The sequence below is a fragment of the Panthera onca genome, chromosome C1 (assembly GCF_046562875.1).
Source record: "Panthera onca isolate mPanOnc1 chromosome C1, mPanOnc1 haplotype 2, whole genome shotgun sequence".
NCBI classification, from domain to species: Eukaryota; Metazoa; Chordata; class Mammalia; order Carnivora; family Felidae; genus Panthera; species Panthera onca.
The window spans coordinates 38,386,650-38,402,898 of record NC_138346.1 but is presented as its reverse complement, the minus strand read 5'-3'; the positions used below and the strand labels follow the sequence as shown (position 1 = coordinate 38,402,898).

Genomic DNA, 16,249 nt, shown 5'->3' with positions numbered 1-16,249 from the left:
ATCTATAAAATGGGAACCTTATCTTAACCTCTTGCAGACCCCTGAGAGTAAAGAGAAAAATCACATCTTTACAGCTCAGGAAACTGAAATCTGTGACTGCAGGTAACTGGACAAAATACTTAGGATAAAGTTACTAGGTCAGATTTCATAGATTTTTTAAAAAAAATTACAACATAATGTGTCAGTGTCAGAGCATCTGGCTGGTTCAGTCAGGAGAGCATGTAACTCTTGATCTTGGGGTCATGAGTTCGAGCTTCATGTTGGGTGTAGAAATTACTTAAATAAATAAAACTTAAAAGAAAATAATGTGTCAGTGTGGATTCATCAACTGCAACAAATGTACAACCCCATCAGGGATGCTGATAATGGGGGAGGCTATGCCCATATGGGAACAGGTGGTATATGGGAAATCTCTGTATCTTCCTCTTAATTTTTGCTGTGAATTTACAACTGCTCTTTAAAAAAGAAAGTATTTTTAAAAATAGAATTATACAATATGTTTAAAAGATACGAGGGGTGCCTGGGTGGCTCAGTTGGTTAAGCGTCCAACTTCAGCTCAGGTCATGATCTCACAGTCCATGAGTTCAAGCCCCGCATCGGGCTCTGTGCAGACAGCTCAGAGCCTGGAGCCTGCTTCGGATTCTGTGTCTCCCTCTCTCTCTGCCCCTCCCCTGCTCATGCTCTGTCTCCCTCTGTCTCAAAAATAAATAAAAACATTAAAAAAAATTTTTTTTAAAGATACGAAACTTTCCCAATTTTTTAATAGTCATTACCGCTTACAGAACGAAAATGATGGTTGGCTAGAGGACAAAAATGGTTCAAGAGTCAGCAGCCAAAAACACTGAGAAAATCCAGGGAGCCTCCTGCAGAGCAGAGTCCTCACAGAGCTACTCTGGCCAATATCAACCCCAAGCTTCACTCTAGCCAAAACCCCAAGTAAGAGTAAACACATCATTAACCCATTCCACATGCCAGGTAGCTTTTCCTTATTTTAGTCACAGAAACACTAATGCACTTCCTTAAGTAAAAGCTGTCTTAAAATGAAAGCTTGGGCGCTCTCTCTCTCTCTCCCTCTCTCTCTTTTACTGCCTCTGCTTTATCTAATGAAAAATGACTGAGTGTTCTGTTTTGTGATTCAACTCCTGAGTGCAGATTTCTCATATGCAGAAAGTGTTATAATTGAGACCATTTATGAACAGAGTATATTAAATTCTGCCATGAGGATACTGCAAACCGATGGATGTCACTTTCCTTTAATACTTGGAGTACTTAATTCTGTGATATTAAAAACAGGAACAAAAGAAAAATTTTTGATAATAGTTCAACCTTGTGGCTTTATTTGCAGTATAACCTAAGAGTTCTAATCCAAACCACCTATGTTTTCACAACCTGAACTCCAGTAGCAAAAGCATTTTATCACATCTTCCAAAGGCTAACATTTAAAGCGTATTTGATTTGAGAGAATTAAAAATCAGTCCAGAATGCCAAGCATATGACACATCCCCTCACAAAAATTACCTTCGGTAAAAAATAATAAATCAAATGCTCACTCTCCAAGCAGAAAGTCAGAAGCTGGACACAGGCAAGGGGAAAGCTGTATGTAAGTAAGACTTTGTGCTTGGACGGCAAAGTGACTGCTTGGGTGAGTAGAACCTATCTGAGGGATGGTAGCTCTTGGCCAATGAACTCACAGTCTTTCAGAGAACCAACCAGAGGTTAGTCTAAAGAATTCTCCACCATGGGGTGCCTGGGTGGCTCCGTGGGTTGAGTGTCTGGCTCTTGGTTTCAGCTCAGGTCACAGTCTCACAGTTTGTGGGATCAAGCCCCGTGTCAAGCTCCACACTGACAGTGCAGGACCTGCTTGGAATATTCCCTCTCTTTCTCTCTCTCTCTCTCTCTCTGTCAAATAAATAAATAACCCTAAAAAAAAATAAAGAATTCTCCACCAAACACCACTATTTTCAGTCTTTTCTGATTAGGGACCAAAATAAAAGCTGCAGTAGCTGTTTCATTTTGATAATTTAGAAAGCCTCAGATAACAGCTAAGAGCATTCTATAAGCATGCTGGAGAGAAGGCGGGGGGGGGGGGGGAGAAAATTACAGTTGAAATTACATCTTTAAGAGAGACAGTTAAGCCACTAAAATACAAGGAAGTCTCAAGTCTGCTACCTGACCCAGAGGCCATGGGTGAAGAATTCATTTTAGGACTGATTACACAAACAAATCACTCCATTTTTTTCATCTTTCATATTTAAAATGTGGACTTTCTCTTTATGCAAACTGAATGATGGCTCCAAGCCCGGGACTTGAACTTGGGAGTGGGAAATCTTCCACTACAGGAAATGAAGTGTGCTACTAACCTCTGTACAACCTCAGGCAAGTCTACACTTCTCCATTCTACCATTTCCCCACCTGCAGAAAAACAAGCCACACCTCCTACTTCCTGTTGTGATGAAAAATGAAATAACTAGGGTAATCAAGCTGCAAAGAAATTTTCTTTTTTTTTTAATTTTTTTTCCATTTATTTATTTTTGCACAAGTGGGGGAGGGGCAGAGAGAGAATGAGACACAGAATCTGAAGTAGGCTCCAGGCTCTGAGCTGTCAGCACAGAGCCCAACACGGGGCTGGAACTCACAAACTGTGAGTTCATGACCTGAGTCGAAGTTGGCACGCTTAACCAACTGAGCCACCCAGGAGCCCCTGCAAAGAGATTTTCAGCGTGGTATGTGACATTCATAGAGCCAATTTTGAAAGTCTGAGAAATAATCTCTTTCATTTAATCTATTCACAACATAGAAAAACTGCCTACATATAATCTATTAAAAATAGTAAAAAGAAAAAAAAAACTTTGACCCTCTCAGGTCATGGAGAATTACTTGCTCTGGATAGCCTAGTCTTCTAGATCAGTCTTTGAGAGGGCAGGGATTTTGCATTTTGCTTTGTAATACAGCTTCAGCACCTAGAATAGTACCTGGGACATAATAGGTGCTCAATAAATATTAGATGGAGGAAAGAATACAGATTTAGCCCTCATAAATGTGGGAATGCTTCTTATTTTAGCCATTTCAGGTGGAGATTTTCTTAAAATGTATAGTAGTATCATTTCTTACCTTCTTGAGAAGATTATAAGGGCTGTATTAGCATATTTTGCCAATAGCAAAGGGTACTACTATGTATAGCCTGTATTTCAAAGATGTTCTTAGTATGCTTTAAAATACTAAATCACTCCAGAATATTTTACATAATTTTTCAGCTCTTTCGTACTTTTGTCATTTTTCCTACCCTTCTCTTTCTGTTGCATTGTCATTTCTCCCTATTATTAACACCTATAATTGGCTATTTCTAATTTACTGTGCGCTTAAAAGCCAGAGAACCACGGCAGTTTGTCTAAGATATGAGTATAAAACTCTGAGGGTCTGAGGTCTTCTCCTAGGAGTAAAGAATGTCATCCTTAGATCTTGTGACATCTAAGACTGGCTGATTACAAGCTCTGTTTTTCAGACTTCTTCCTGATTCTCCACCTAGTTCTGGATAGGTAATAGGTCAGACAGCTAAGATCCAAACATGAGGTACTAAAGGAACTCACACTATCTCAGTGTGGCATCTCCAGTGGCTAACAGACAATCGTTCCATTAGGCAGGGTAGTTGAAATTATGGCCCCGGATAACTGGTGGCTGTCTAAGTAAGCAGCTGGTCTAGGGCTAGAGTAGGGATGCCTAAAACAAAACACCAGGAGTATGGAGAAGTTTGTAGGGAGTGCAAACCCTATTCTCAACACTGGGGTTCCAAGGGAGGAAGCCATTCTAGAGGAGCTATAGTAAAGTCACCAGGGGAGGAACTGAGAAAGAGTCAACAGATTAGGTACAAGGTAGAAATTATAACTCAGGAACAAAAAACCAAAGCCCCATTTTCCAACATGGAACACAAAGGCAGAATTAGACTTGACTTCACACAGAGTCCCAGAGTTAAAAGTAGAGCCCCTCGAATCCTCAAAGCCAAAATGGTACAGGACCTCCAGGTGTCATTTATCTCAAGTTGGAATAAGGCTCAGAAACCCAGCAGATTATGACAGGAAAAGAGGGGCTTAGGGCTGCCAACTATCTCCTTCTCTATGGCCCAAGGGCATTACCTTCTCCATGGCCAAAGGGCAAAGTGTGTCTGAAATGCCCAAACTGCTGATCAATGAGAGGACATTGCCACTGGTTGAGTGCAGTGGAAAGAAACCCTAAGGCTCACCAAAGAGACAAGAGACTGGGCTGGAGAAAGCTATGTATGTCTCTCAAACACTTCTCTACATGTGTTACAGTGTGGTCAACACACTCATTCCCTGAAGTAACACAGTTCTCCAGGTGGCAGTTATAGGTGATAAGCCAGAGGCTCTGGAGACCACCTCTGAAGTCCTCCTACCCCAGGCTTTAACATACATGCCTTGAAAATCTATTTGTCTTTTTGAGAAAGGAATAGTAAATATAGCAATAATGGTTCAGGAAGACAGACCTGGAGAGACAAGCATTGGAGATAAATCGGGTCAGGGGAAGGAGGAGGCAACTAGATCATGGAGTGATAACAGTTATCCAGGAAGGCTCTGACAATTTTCAACCTTGGGTAAGAAAAGAGAAGACACTATCATGCATTGACTTTCTGTGAACCAAGCACAGAAATGCTGGTATTTCTCACATTCATTATCTCATTTATTCCTCAATTTAAGCCTGTAAAAGAAATATATTATCTCCATTTTACAGGTGAGGAAATTGAGACCCCGAAGGGTAAAAGCAATGCATTGTTGCACAGCATGGATGACAGACGGGATTCACTTTGGAATGATCTGACTCCAAAATCCCACTTGCACCAACTTACACACAAGGTACTATGATCTTAAATTTAAAAAAAAAATTTTTTTTTTAATTAAAAATTTAAAAATGGGAAAATGCATGAGGAGAAGCAGCTATATGGCAGACCTTAGATTAAGATCGGTTTGGGAAAGAAATGCGATTCTTAATTAAAATAAGAAATGCACATTAGAAAAAATATTCAACATTTCCACGAAAAACCACTAAATGTGGGGTGCTGTTTCTTGATCTGGGTACTATTTACATGGGTGTGTTCACAGAGATGCATACTTATTATATGTGCTCTATCCTACATGTATAGTATGCTTCAATAAAAAGTTTCAGAATTGCCAGAGCAGAGTAATATCTTGCCCTGCTCAATTCTCCATGTAAACTTGCCTTTGATGAGCAATAAAGCAGGGAGAGTTTGCATACGGAGATACAAGCCCTAAAATTCCTCTCTGCTAATGCAGATCCACTAAGAAAAGCACTCTACTCATAACCAGAAGGCTGTTGCCTTGGAAACAGGAGCTGTGACTCCTGCCATCACACCTCCAGAGCAAAGATGGCCAAGATCTATTTCAATTCTTAGATGCCTCGAGGAACCACAGATGACTGTAACTATGGAAGATAGCCAATCTGTAGTAATGAAGAAGCGCATGCCAGAGTTAGAAAGGCTGCAATTGAGAAAGGGGGGGGGGGGGGGGGAAGGAGAAGTGGGGGAGGAAGGAGAAGACAGAATTCAAGTGTAACAAGTAAAGCCCAATCCAAGAACTGTGTGGCTGCAAAGCTATGGTTTCATTTACCTCAGCCGTTCCACTCTCTTTACCTAATTGCACACCCACTACCTGCTGGCATCATGCTAGCTGCAGAGAGTACAAAGTGGAAGAAGACCAGCCCTTCTGCAAGGAAAGACACACTCAAAGAAGTGCTCCACTGGAGGTCCAAGCACCCTGGAACAAAGTGTGGGGACTGATTAACTTCGGTGTGAAAAGGGGCACAGGAGGCTTCAGAAAGTAGGTGGCATGATTCAACTGGAACTCAAAAACTATGCAGGAGTTCTGCAGGCAGAGGTTGAAGAGGAGCATCTCAGGCCAAGGGAATGGCAGGTACAAAGGGCTGAAGCATGAAACAGCACCATTCTGTTTCTCAACAGGGTGGCCTCCCGCAGTTCTGGGTGGGACAATTTCCCATTTCAGAGACTGCCTCACACACTGCAGGGTATTTGCCATCTCTGACCTCACCCACTAATTGCTGGTAGCAACCTCCAATCATCATGATAACTAATGTAATGCCCCACACATTTTCAAATGTACCGGGGAATGAAGGGTGTGCTGTTGCTCACAGCTGAGAAGCCCAAGAACTTAGGGGAACAGATCTGTGGCTAGAGCAGGGGTTGTTGGGGTAGAGTAAGAGCTGAGGATGGAATGCAGGTGAGGACCAAGGTGAAGGGCCTTGTACGCCCTGCCCAGGAGTCAGACTCTCTGTCAGACTTGGAGAAGAGAAAACAGACTCAAAGCATTTATGTAGGAGGCCAAGCCGACAAGACTTGGCAGCTGATGGATATGAGGAGGTGGAAAACAAGGAAGAATAGAAGAATAAAGAATGACCTCTACAGTTTTAAGCTTGGCCAACTGAGTAAACAGTAGTGACACTAACCAAAGCCATGAATAAAAAAGTCAGAGCAGGTCTGGAGGTAGATGGAAAGGTGAGGTGGAAAATGAGTCAGAAGGACATAAGGGACATCCAGGTATAATTTCTAAGAAGTAACAAATAGACTAACACTGAGAAGAGACATCTGGGTTGGAAGTAAGAGAAACCTTAGTATTTTGTTGTAGGCAGTGTCCAAGCCATTCCCCCAGGGGCCCACGGGAAGGGTGTTTCCCCAGACTCGATACACAATGCAGGGGGACAGACAACTAAAGATGACCAAGCTGAGATCCGGGAGCCAGACATAATCAGCTGGGCACCAACACAGCAGAAACTGGGCCCACGGAGGCAGGAACAAAGAAAGCTGCAAGGTGGAGGTGAGCAGATGAGAGGAGTGCCTGAACACAAACAGCTGGAACCAACTACTCCACACTTGGAGTCCATAGAGACCCTTTTTTATTTTTAATTTTTTTTTTTAATTAACGTTTATTTATTTTTGAGACAGAGAGAGACAGAGCATGAACAGGGGAGGGGCAGAGAGAGAGGGAGACACAGAATCTGAAACGGGCTCCAGGCTCTGAGCTGTCAGCACAGAGCCCGACGCGGGGCTTGAACTCACGGACTGTGAGATCATGACCTGAGCCGAAGTCGGACACTTAACCGACTGAGCCACCCGGGCGCCCCCATGGAGACCCTTTTGCACAAATCTTGGCACACATTAGAACCAGTGGCTTTCAAACTTATATTTGCCTGTGACCCACAGTAAGAAAATAATTTACCTTTGAACCTAGTTCATAAACACCATGGCTTCATGGGTGTGCAGCTGCACTGGGTCCCATGCTCAGAATGGCCCCACTTACGGTGAAGGTCTCTGTGGTCGCCATCTTGAAATTCCTAATTTTTTTTTTTTTTACAAGGCTCAGTTATGAGACCAGTCCTGACACACACAAATACACATTGTTAACAAAAATTCACAAAATAATATCTTACTACACATGATATAAAATTATATTTTCTGTTCTATTTTATTTCCTAGAAACGCAATCACAGCCCCTTACATTCACAACCTAGTAATGAACTGCAAATCACAGTTTTCAAGTACTCTCTTGGGTTAAGGCAATATCTTTTAAGGTTTGCTTTGTTTAGTTTGTGGTGGTGGGAGGGATGTGCAGATTCTTTTGAAAATTTATATTCTTTTTTCTCTACAAAGGATTAGAAGCAGTGTGCAGCAAATAGGGTAGTTGAAGACAAAGGAATTGCTGAAATTAGCCAAGGAAGAAGAGTCAGGTAAGGATCTGTAAGGAACCAACATTGAGTTGGTGAAGGACTGAGGAGAAAGGATCAGAAAAGTACAAGGAAAACTACGAGAAAATGGGCAAAATCAAGGAAGTAGATGCACTTAGATGGCTCAGTCAGTTAAGCGGTGACTCTTGATTTTGGCTCAGACCATGATCTCACGGTTAGTGAGATCAAGCCCCAAGTAGGGCTGGTGGCACAGAGCCTGTTTGTATTCTCTCTCTCCCTCTTTCTCTGCCCCCTCCCTGCTTGCGTGCACTCGCTCGCTCTCTCACTCTCTCTCAAAATAAATAAACATTAAAAAAAAAAATCAAGAAAGCCAAAGAGCTTCCAAAAGGGAGTAATCAGCAAGGTCAACAGCCCAAAAGAATTCCAAACTAAGGTGAGGACTAGATCATGGGGCCATCAGAGACTGAGCTAGGTCAGTCCAGTGGCAGGGTGGGAGGGCGCAGAACCCGAGTGAAGACTTCCAAGTGACCAGGAGGTAATAACACAGAGAAACTAAAGACAGAACAAGAAAAGGAGAAATCAAGGAACCTGAGAGATAAATACAAGAAAGAATGCTGTCTTTTTAAGAATTCTGGGAGATATGAGGGTGGCTTAAATCTCTGAAGCCACAGACCATTTTTTCATTTAGAAATCCTATCCCACACCATATTAAAAATGTAAAAATATACCCACCTCCCACACCCAGTATACATTACTTTTATTTGAGTTACGAATAACTATATATTGAGTTGAGTTGTGGCTGGTTGACATGTTATATGTTTTATAGGCATTTGTTTAAATATATATCACCTTCATTTTACAGTTTTCTTTTAGATTTCAAGAAGCCAATAAAAACTGATTTTTTCTTGATTTGCAGACATGTTTTTAGGTCTCTGAAAAGCCTTAGGTTCATAATCCCTAGGGATTAACAAGGACTGAATCTCTCTGATGTTGAAGGAAAAGAAGTCTCAGAAGCAGTAAGATGAAGAGGAAATAACTCAGGACACACGAGGCTCTGGTAAACCAAGAGCATCTACACACTGGTCAGAAGAGGCTAGATAACCCAATTTCTTTTAATGGCAAAGTCACTGAATAAGCAATGAAGAAGTCAATGAATAAGCAATCGAAGGAAGAGAAAGGTGGAAAGGTCAATGAACACAGAAAAAGCTGTCTAACTTTTAGCACTTAGGGAAATGTACATTTTTCATGTGTAGGATTGGCAAAATCTTGAAAAACTAAAAGCACCTAAAGCTGAGGAAGGTGTAGGGAAACTGGCCTGTGATATACTGCTGGGTGGAGTGTGAACCGCTACAACGACTGCATAAGGTTGTCTGGCAAACTGCATTGATAAGTGACCGGAGCACAAGAAAATAACCTCCCTTACCTGGAGCACTCTTACTGCAGGTGTCCAAAGAGCTGTGTCTTCGATCCCATGGTCTCCGCTTCAACCTACCTCCTGAAAGACACCCTTCTTCTAATAAAGCATCTTACTTTATTTTTCTCGGAGCCCTTACTTCTAACTTCTATTTCCTATTTTATGCATTGCTTTACCTGTTTATACACAGCTTCCCCCTACTACAAACCTCTAGAAAGCAGGGAGCGTCTCTGTCTTGTTCATCTCCCTATTCCCAGCTTCACAGTGCCCGCAGAAGCACTATTAAAACTGATGATGTTCAGGGACGCCTGGGTGGCTCAGTCGGTTAAGCGTCCAACTCTTGATCCCAGTTCAGGTCATGATTTCATCGTTCGTGAGTTTGAGCCCTGCATCAGGCTCCACACTGCCGGAGCAGAACCTGCTTGGGATTCTCTCTCTCTCCCTCTCTTTCCACCCCTGCTGTGTGTGCACTCTCTCTTTCTAAATAAATACATAAACTTTAAAAAATTATAAAAAACTGAAAATTTAAAAAATTTAAAAAACCAATGGTGTTCGTTGCAGCATTGTTTTTAATAATGAAAACTGAAAACAACCTGAATGCCCATTAATAGAGAAAACGGTTGAATAAATCACGACACATCGACCCAATGAAATATTATGAAACTATGTACTGACCTGGGGAAGGGGTGTCCATAATATACTGTTTTGTGGATAAAGACGTTTATGAAATGTTTAGAATATTTTTATTGAAAAAGAAGGGGAAAAATATGTGGGTGAATATATTGGTACATATTTGAATAAGCACAGGGAAAGGTAAGGAAGGAAATGCCTACAACCGTTGATACTGATGTCTTTAACGGTATGACAGCAATGGAGGGGACAGGAGATTTCATTGTTACAGTGGGTATATCTTTTGTAAATTTCTTTTAATTTTTTAAAAATCTTTATTTATTTTTGAGAGAGACAGAGTGTGAGTGGGGGAGCGGCAGAGAGAGAGGAAGACACAGAATCCAAAGCAGGCTCCAGGCTCCAAGCTGGCAGCAAAGAGCCTGACACAGGGCTTGAATTCACCAACCAGTGAGATCACGACCTAAGCTGAAGTTGGACACTTAACCGAGTGAGCCACCAGGCACCCCTATCTTTTGTGATTTTTAAAAATTAAATTATTTTAAAAGAATTCTAGCCTCAAAAACATTAAACTATCCTACTAACAGCTGTGCTCCTGTTGTGTTTATTTCATGTGTTGGAGTTAATAATGCTTACGATCTACTGGACTTGCCTATGACCAACCTCAAACCTAGCAGTCATCTTCATTTGATTTGTTAAAAAGCCAGTTATTCCAACACACAGTAGCAGAAATGGCTTGCCTTTGATTAAAGACAGTAGTTCTCCCTGGGAGACCTGGAAATTATTTGAAAGCCTTTCCAATGGGTCACTGACAGTCCAGGGCTAAAGCTGCCTGGCAAGAGAGAGGAAGAGGGAGTGGGGCGGGGAACCAGGCCTGTGTGCCTGGAGGGCCCGGGCTTCCTGGAGTACACCTCAAATTCCTAAGGCACCTGCCAGGCAGAGAGAGGTTCACCCGCTAACTCTAGTTTGCTGGGGCCTGGGAAGTGATATCTTGAAGGCCCAAGGCACTCTTTTTCAAAAGCCCCTAAATGTCCTTGTCTATGCCAGAAACAACCCGGAAGGAAAATCTTATCACAAAACAAGCAGCAATCAGGCATGTCAAGGATTTTTTTAAAATTAATTCCTTAAGCTGATCAAGCGATAAAATCTGGGAATTTAAAAGAACTCAGATATTTCTACCTCACTGTGCCAATCAACCTGTAAGCTATTCATCCAACCACAAAAAAAAAAAAAAAAAAAAAATGAATGAGACAGGCTTAGCAGTTCAGGTGTCCTACTCCAGCAAGGACCACAGCACTTCACACCAGCCACAGGAAAGGGGAGGGAGGGAGGGAAAACTGTCAACCCCACGTGAACCCACTGAGGGAAGCTGGCATTTGGAAGGCCCAGAATCCAGTCCTCACTGAGACACCAGTTAGGTACTTACACCAGGAAAGTCAGTGAAAATTCCCCAAGCCTGTTTCCTCATCTATGAAGTGGGAATGATAACGGCGCCTATCTCCTAGGGTTACTGTGAGGCACGAGTGAGGATGTACACAAACCCTGTAGTAGCCCGGAGGTGAACCGCCCACATCCCTCTTTGTCTGCGGACTGCCACCCAAAGCCGCTGGGGGTGCAGGCAGTGCACCACCTCCGGCTACCAGCTCCCTCAGGGTCTGCCTCAGCTGCCAAGAGCAGCTTTCCCCAGGCCACCCCTTCCTGCCTTTCTGCATGTGACGATCCCCGTCTGGTGACAGAGGCTTGCAATTCTGGCACAAAGCAGGGCACCGAGACTGCAAATAGTCACCGCAGGGCTTCCCACCAGGTTGGCTGAGACCTTTACAACCTCTTCCTCTACCCAGTCGTGCTTCCTTCCCTTCTTAGATGTTGCTCCCCAGTGAGCATCTCACACCCCAAATTCCACGTCAGAATCTGCTTCCAGAGAACCAAACATGCAACAGAGCTTTTTTAAGTACCCCAGGGTTTCTATAATGTGACTAAGAGCAGAGGCCAATTCTGGTTTAGAAAAAAGAAACTTTACACCCATAAATTTTGTTGTTTTTTTTTTTTTTTTGCTTTTGCTGGGTTTGTTGTTGTTGTTGTTTTGCATACATGCCATTTATTTCAGGTATTCAAAGTCTGGTGACTCATTCATATTCACTAAATACGTACAGAACACAATGTCCTGTGGGCAACCTGCTGGAGGTCACAGGAGTCCTGTGCACTGATTATAGTTTAGGTTCTTCTATCGCTGTAGCTGTGATTCTACATGGTGGCACTGCTGCTCGGGGCTTTGGAACTGGGTGAGGAGCTTTTGATTGTTACAGTGGTTGCAGGGCTCTGTTGAAATCTGGGGAGGGGAGAGTAGGAAAGCTAGACTCCTCCAATGCTCTAGAAGGTCCCTCTTGATCATGTCCCATACAACTTTCATAAAGGTGAAGAAACAAAGTTTATATAATTGAGTCTAGATCTTAACTATGCATTTCATAGAAAATGTTGTCCAGTTCTAAATACACTAAATCTGTCAGGAATTTGATTACCCTATAAATCAAGAGAGGATGTATTTATTCTATTCAGAACTTTACCAAGAATTTTTTGTCATCTCCAAAAATGATGATAGTTTCAGGAATGTCACTCATGATTATTGAGTCACCTCTGTAACAAACCTATATTGGTCTACATTTATAGTTGTCTTATTCTTAGTGATAAACATAAAAAGATTTATTTAGCCCTTATTTCTAAGGCTTTATACATAAAATTATTGATAATACCCAGTTGAATATTTCTTAAACCTAATTTATCTGATTATTTCATTATGTCTTCTAATGTAGCTGTATACATATTAAAATATAAGCTATAAATTATTTTCATTTTTTCCTTCTTTATATATAGTTGGAGTCTTGTGATTTTTTTTAAAATATTGCGTGTAAGTGAGGTCTATTATCTATGAGTTTCATTTCAGGAAGTAAAGAGGATGTTGCAAAACATATACAAGGGGATGTTGAATGTGACAGAGTTGGAAACTACTGCCTCACAGAATTGGTTCTAAAACTGGGGTCTGAGGCCCACCTGCCACAGAAACATCTGTGGCAATCATTAAAAAATCTAGGTTCTTACAGGGAGCCTGATTGGCTCAGTCAGTAGAGCATGTGACTCTTGATCTCAGGGTTGTGAGTTCAAGCCCCACATTGGGCAAAGAGATTACTTAAAATCTAAATATACTGCGTTTTTTAAAAATCTATGTTCCTAAATTCCAACTCACCAAAATGTTCTCTGAGGCTAGAACCCAGGAATCTGGATTTTTTCCAAAGCTCCCCAGGTGAATGTGATGCTCACCCAGGCTTGGTAGCCACAGCTACAGAGGAGAGAGGGTGCACCAAGCCATCACCTAGCCTGGGGTGCTCACGGTCTAAAAGGGAAGGGCAAAATTTTAAGTATAACATCAGGAACATAATCGTCAAGTGCCATGAAAAGAAACCAACTAAGTGCCTATTCTCACCCTAGAGAATTCAAGAAAGGGAGACACTAGCCTACAAGGGGTGTCTAGAAGAGGGTTTACTGGAGTGAGGGTCTGAGAAACAGTAAGAGAGGGAGCCTCATCTCTGGGGAGCATTACTGCAGAAGCCCTTTGCATATATTATCTCCATCAAAACACCACGCTACTCCCTCTGGAGTAAATACCCTTCCTGCCCAGGTCTTTCAACAGAAAATACTGATGCCTAGAGAAGTCAAGTAACTTAACTCAAGGTTTCAAACTCAGGCCGCACAGCCCAAAGGACAGGGCTTAACCATCCAGCTAATAATACTCAGGACCTGGTCCAAAGGAAGGGAGAGGAGGTGAGTATGGGAAAAGGCCCAAGGAGTTTCAACAAGTATGATTTCTATCCAAAAGCTGCATTTTCATCTTGCTTTTTACCTGTCACCAGCATTCAGGACAACAACAAGAAACTATCATTATTAGGGACTCCTAATATTATTACTGTATTATTCACATACGGCTGGAAAGGCTCTAGGAGGAAAATGGGCATGCAGGAGTCACCAATGCTAATAAGCCACGAATCACAGAAAAGCAACCTAATTGAGGCAATAGCAAAATGGAAGGCGGCTTGGAAGGAGACCTTTCTCGTTGCTTCCACTGACCTAGCAAGAGAATAAAGCAGCTTCTGCTTAATCAATTCCCACCTAATCAGAGAGCCACCTTAACACTGTCTCCAGAGCAGCAAATTAGCCTAATAGTGAGTGACTGCACAAATCAGGAGGGTATTGGTGGGAAGGTGGGGATGGAAACAGGCTTGGAGGAAAAGCAATTGGCTAGTGCTAAGGGGTTAAGTGGTGTTTAACTAGCTGTTAAATTGCCAAGTGCTAAGCTTCCCCATTCTAATACAGAAATTGTCAACAATGAATAGAATGAAAATGAAATGCATCAGATTCTGTTTTTATTCTACAACTTGGATGTACATCCAGGTAGACACAAAACTTATTTTTATCACTGAAAAGGGAAAGATCAAGGCTCTTCATAAGCCATTGGTTGTTAACTGTTTTTTAAACACCTAGAATGTAGGGGTGCCTGGGTGGCTCAGTTGGTTAAGCATCCGACTTTGGCTCAGGTCAGGTCTGATCTCACTGCTCGTGAGTTTGAGCCCGACATTGGGCTCTGTGCTGATAGCTCAGAGCCTGGAGCCCACTTCAGATTCTGTGTCTCCCTCTCTCTCTGACCCTCTCCCGCTCAGCTCACACTCTGTCTCTCTCTCTCTCTCTCTCTCTCTCTCTCTCTCTTTCTCTCTCTCTCTCTCTCTCAAGAATAAACATTAAAAATAAGCTTTAAAAAAACACACACACCTAGAATGTTGTCTGCGTCACAATCACCTAAGAGGCTTGTTAAAACACCGAAGGCTGGGCCTGCCCCCAGAGTTTCAAAAGCCCTAGATTCTGGGTGGGGCCCTAAAATTTACATTTCAAACAATTTGCAGTGGTGCTGTTTCCGCTGACCTGGGGACCACACCACCTAGAATATCTCCAGAGCCTTTTGGAAAGGCGGGGTAGGAGGGGTGGGAAGATGAGAGCAGCTGAGGGTGACCTGGGAGTGGGGCAATCACAGTAAGCAATGGAGGGGCCCCCAATAACACAGGTAAGTTCCATGTATGCTTTAAATCAGTGATTTGTCATATCACTTAAGAATAAAGAGTCTATATGGGGCGCCTGGGTGGTTCAGTCGGTTAAGCGTCCAACTTCGGCCCAGATCACTATCTCACGGTTCGTGAGTTCGAGCCCCACATCAGGCTCTGTGCCGACAGCTCAGAGCGTGGAGCCTGCTTCGGATTCTGTGTCTCCCTCTCTCTCTCTGTCCCTCCCCTGCTCATGTGCTCTTGCTCTCTCTCTCAAAAATAAACATATATATAAAAAAAAAAAAAAAGAATAAAGAGTCTATAACTATAAGCCAACGTGTAATGGCCACTATATATCCGTGGAAAAAGAGACTGAAATGAAAACAGAGAAGACTTTCACTTTTCATGAGTGTGAAATGAGATTGGTGAACCAAAGGGGAAGTCAGAATATGTCACAAGGGATACGAGGTCCCAGGTCAGAGACAGATGAATGGCTACTCCTCCGTCTGCAGGACCCTAAGGAAAATTCACTGGCTCCACATTGCTCCTTCCCTCTGTTGATTTATGGTCTTGCCATGATGAAAACCCCAGATCCACAGTCTGAAGAAGACCTGGCTTCTGCAATGAATAAAACTGTGGTTTGGCCAGCCACATTCAGCAGGGTTACCCAGTGGTAATCAGTCAAAATCAGACTTCAGGCTTCTTTTGGATCAGCCTTACGCTGACCTGGCAAAGATAATGCAGGTAAGGCAGGACCAAACTACTTTGTGCATTATCATGGGCAATGCGAATTTCTTCTGCTAAGCTGGAGCACGACTAACACCAACGTGTCATACCTTTTTCCCATGGCCCCTCCAACTTCCAGGTACATTGCCAGGAGACCAGACGTTTCTGGATGAAGATTTCCAATCAAGGCACTGCTTTGTGGCCCTAACTTTTATTAACCAAAAAGACTAAAAGTCCCTTCTGCCCATCTTCTCTTCATCCTTTTCCTTTCCCTCAGGGATGAAATGTGGGTCAGCAGCAAGCAAGTGTCTCAAATCTCTGAGCAGAGACCTTTGGCCTTGGAAACATTTGGAGCAGAAACAGGTGGTGTGGTCTGGAGCAAACATTCAAGAGAAGAAAATACCAAAAACTCGGAGAGGAGAATGTCTCCACATGGAATTCTCATTTGCATTTCATGCAGTCTCCAATTTTTCCATGTCCCTTCAAAGGTTAGGTTCTCATATGGTGTGCTGTGAGCAGGTCAGGCTGCTCGAGGGTTTTTTCTTCTGGTTTCAGGCTGGGTAATATTTCATAACCACATGATTGCAGGGCTGAGCTTAGCAGTGCTGTATTTAAGAGACGATTGCATATCCATCATTCAGACCACATTTCAAAGACTGATAAAATATTGCTT

At 42.6% G+C, this 16,249-nt stretch overlaps 1 protein-coding gene and 1 non-coding gene across 9 annotated transcripts in view; one reads left to right on the top strand and one right to left on the bottom strand.

Annotated features, from left to right (window-relative positions):
* Window positions 1-16,249, bottom strand: part of ANKRD44 (ankyrin repeat domain 44) — a 341,765-nt gene that overhangs the window by 296,816 nt on the left and 28,700 nt on the right. The window lies entirely within an intron of this gene.
* TRNAK-CUU (transfer RNA lysine (anticodon CUU)) lies at window positions 12,868-12,940 on the top strand. Its single transcript has one exon. It is a non-coding gene; the product is annotated as a tRNA-Lys (tRNA).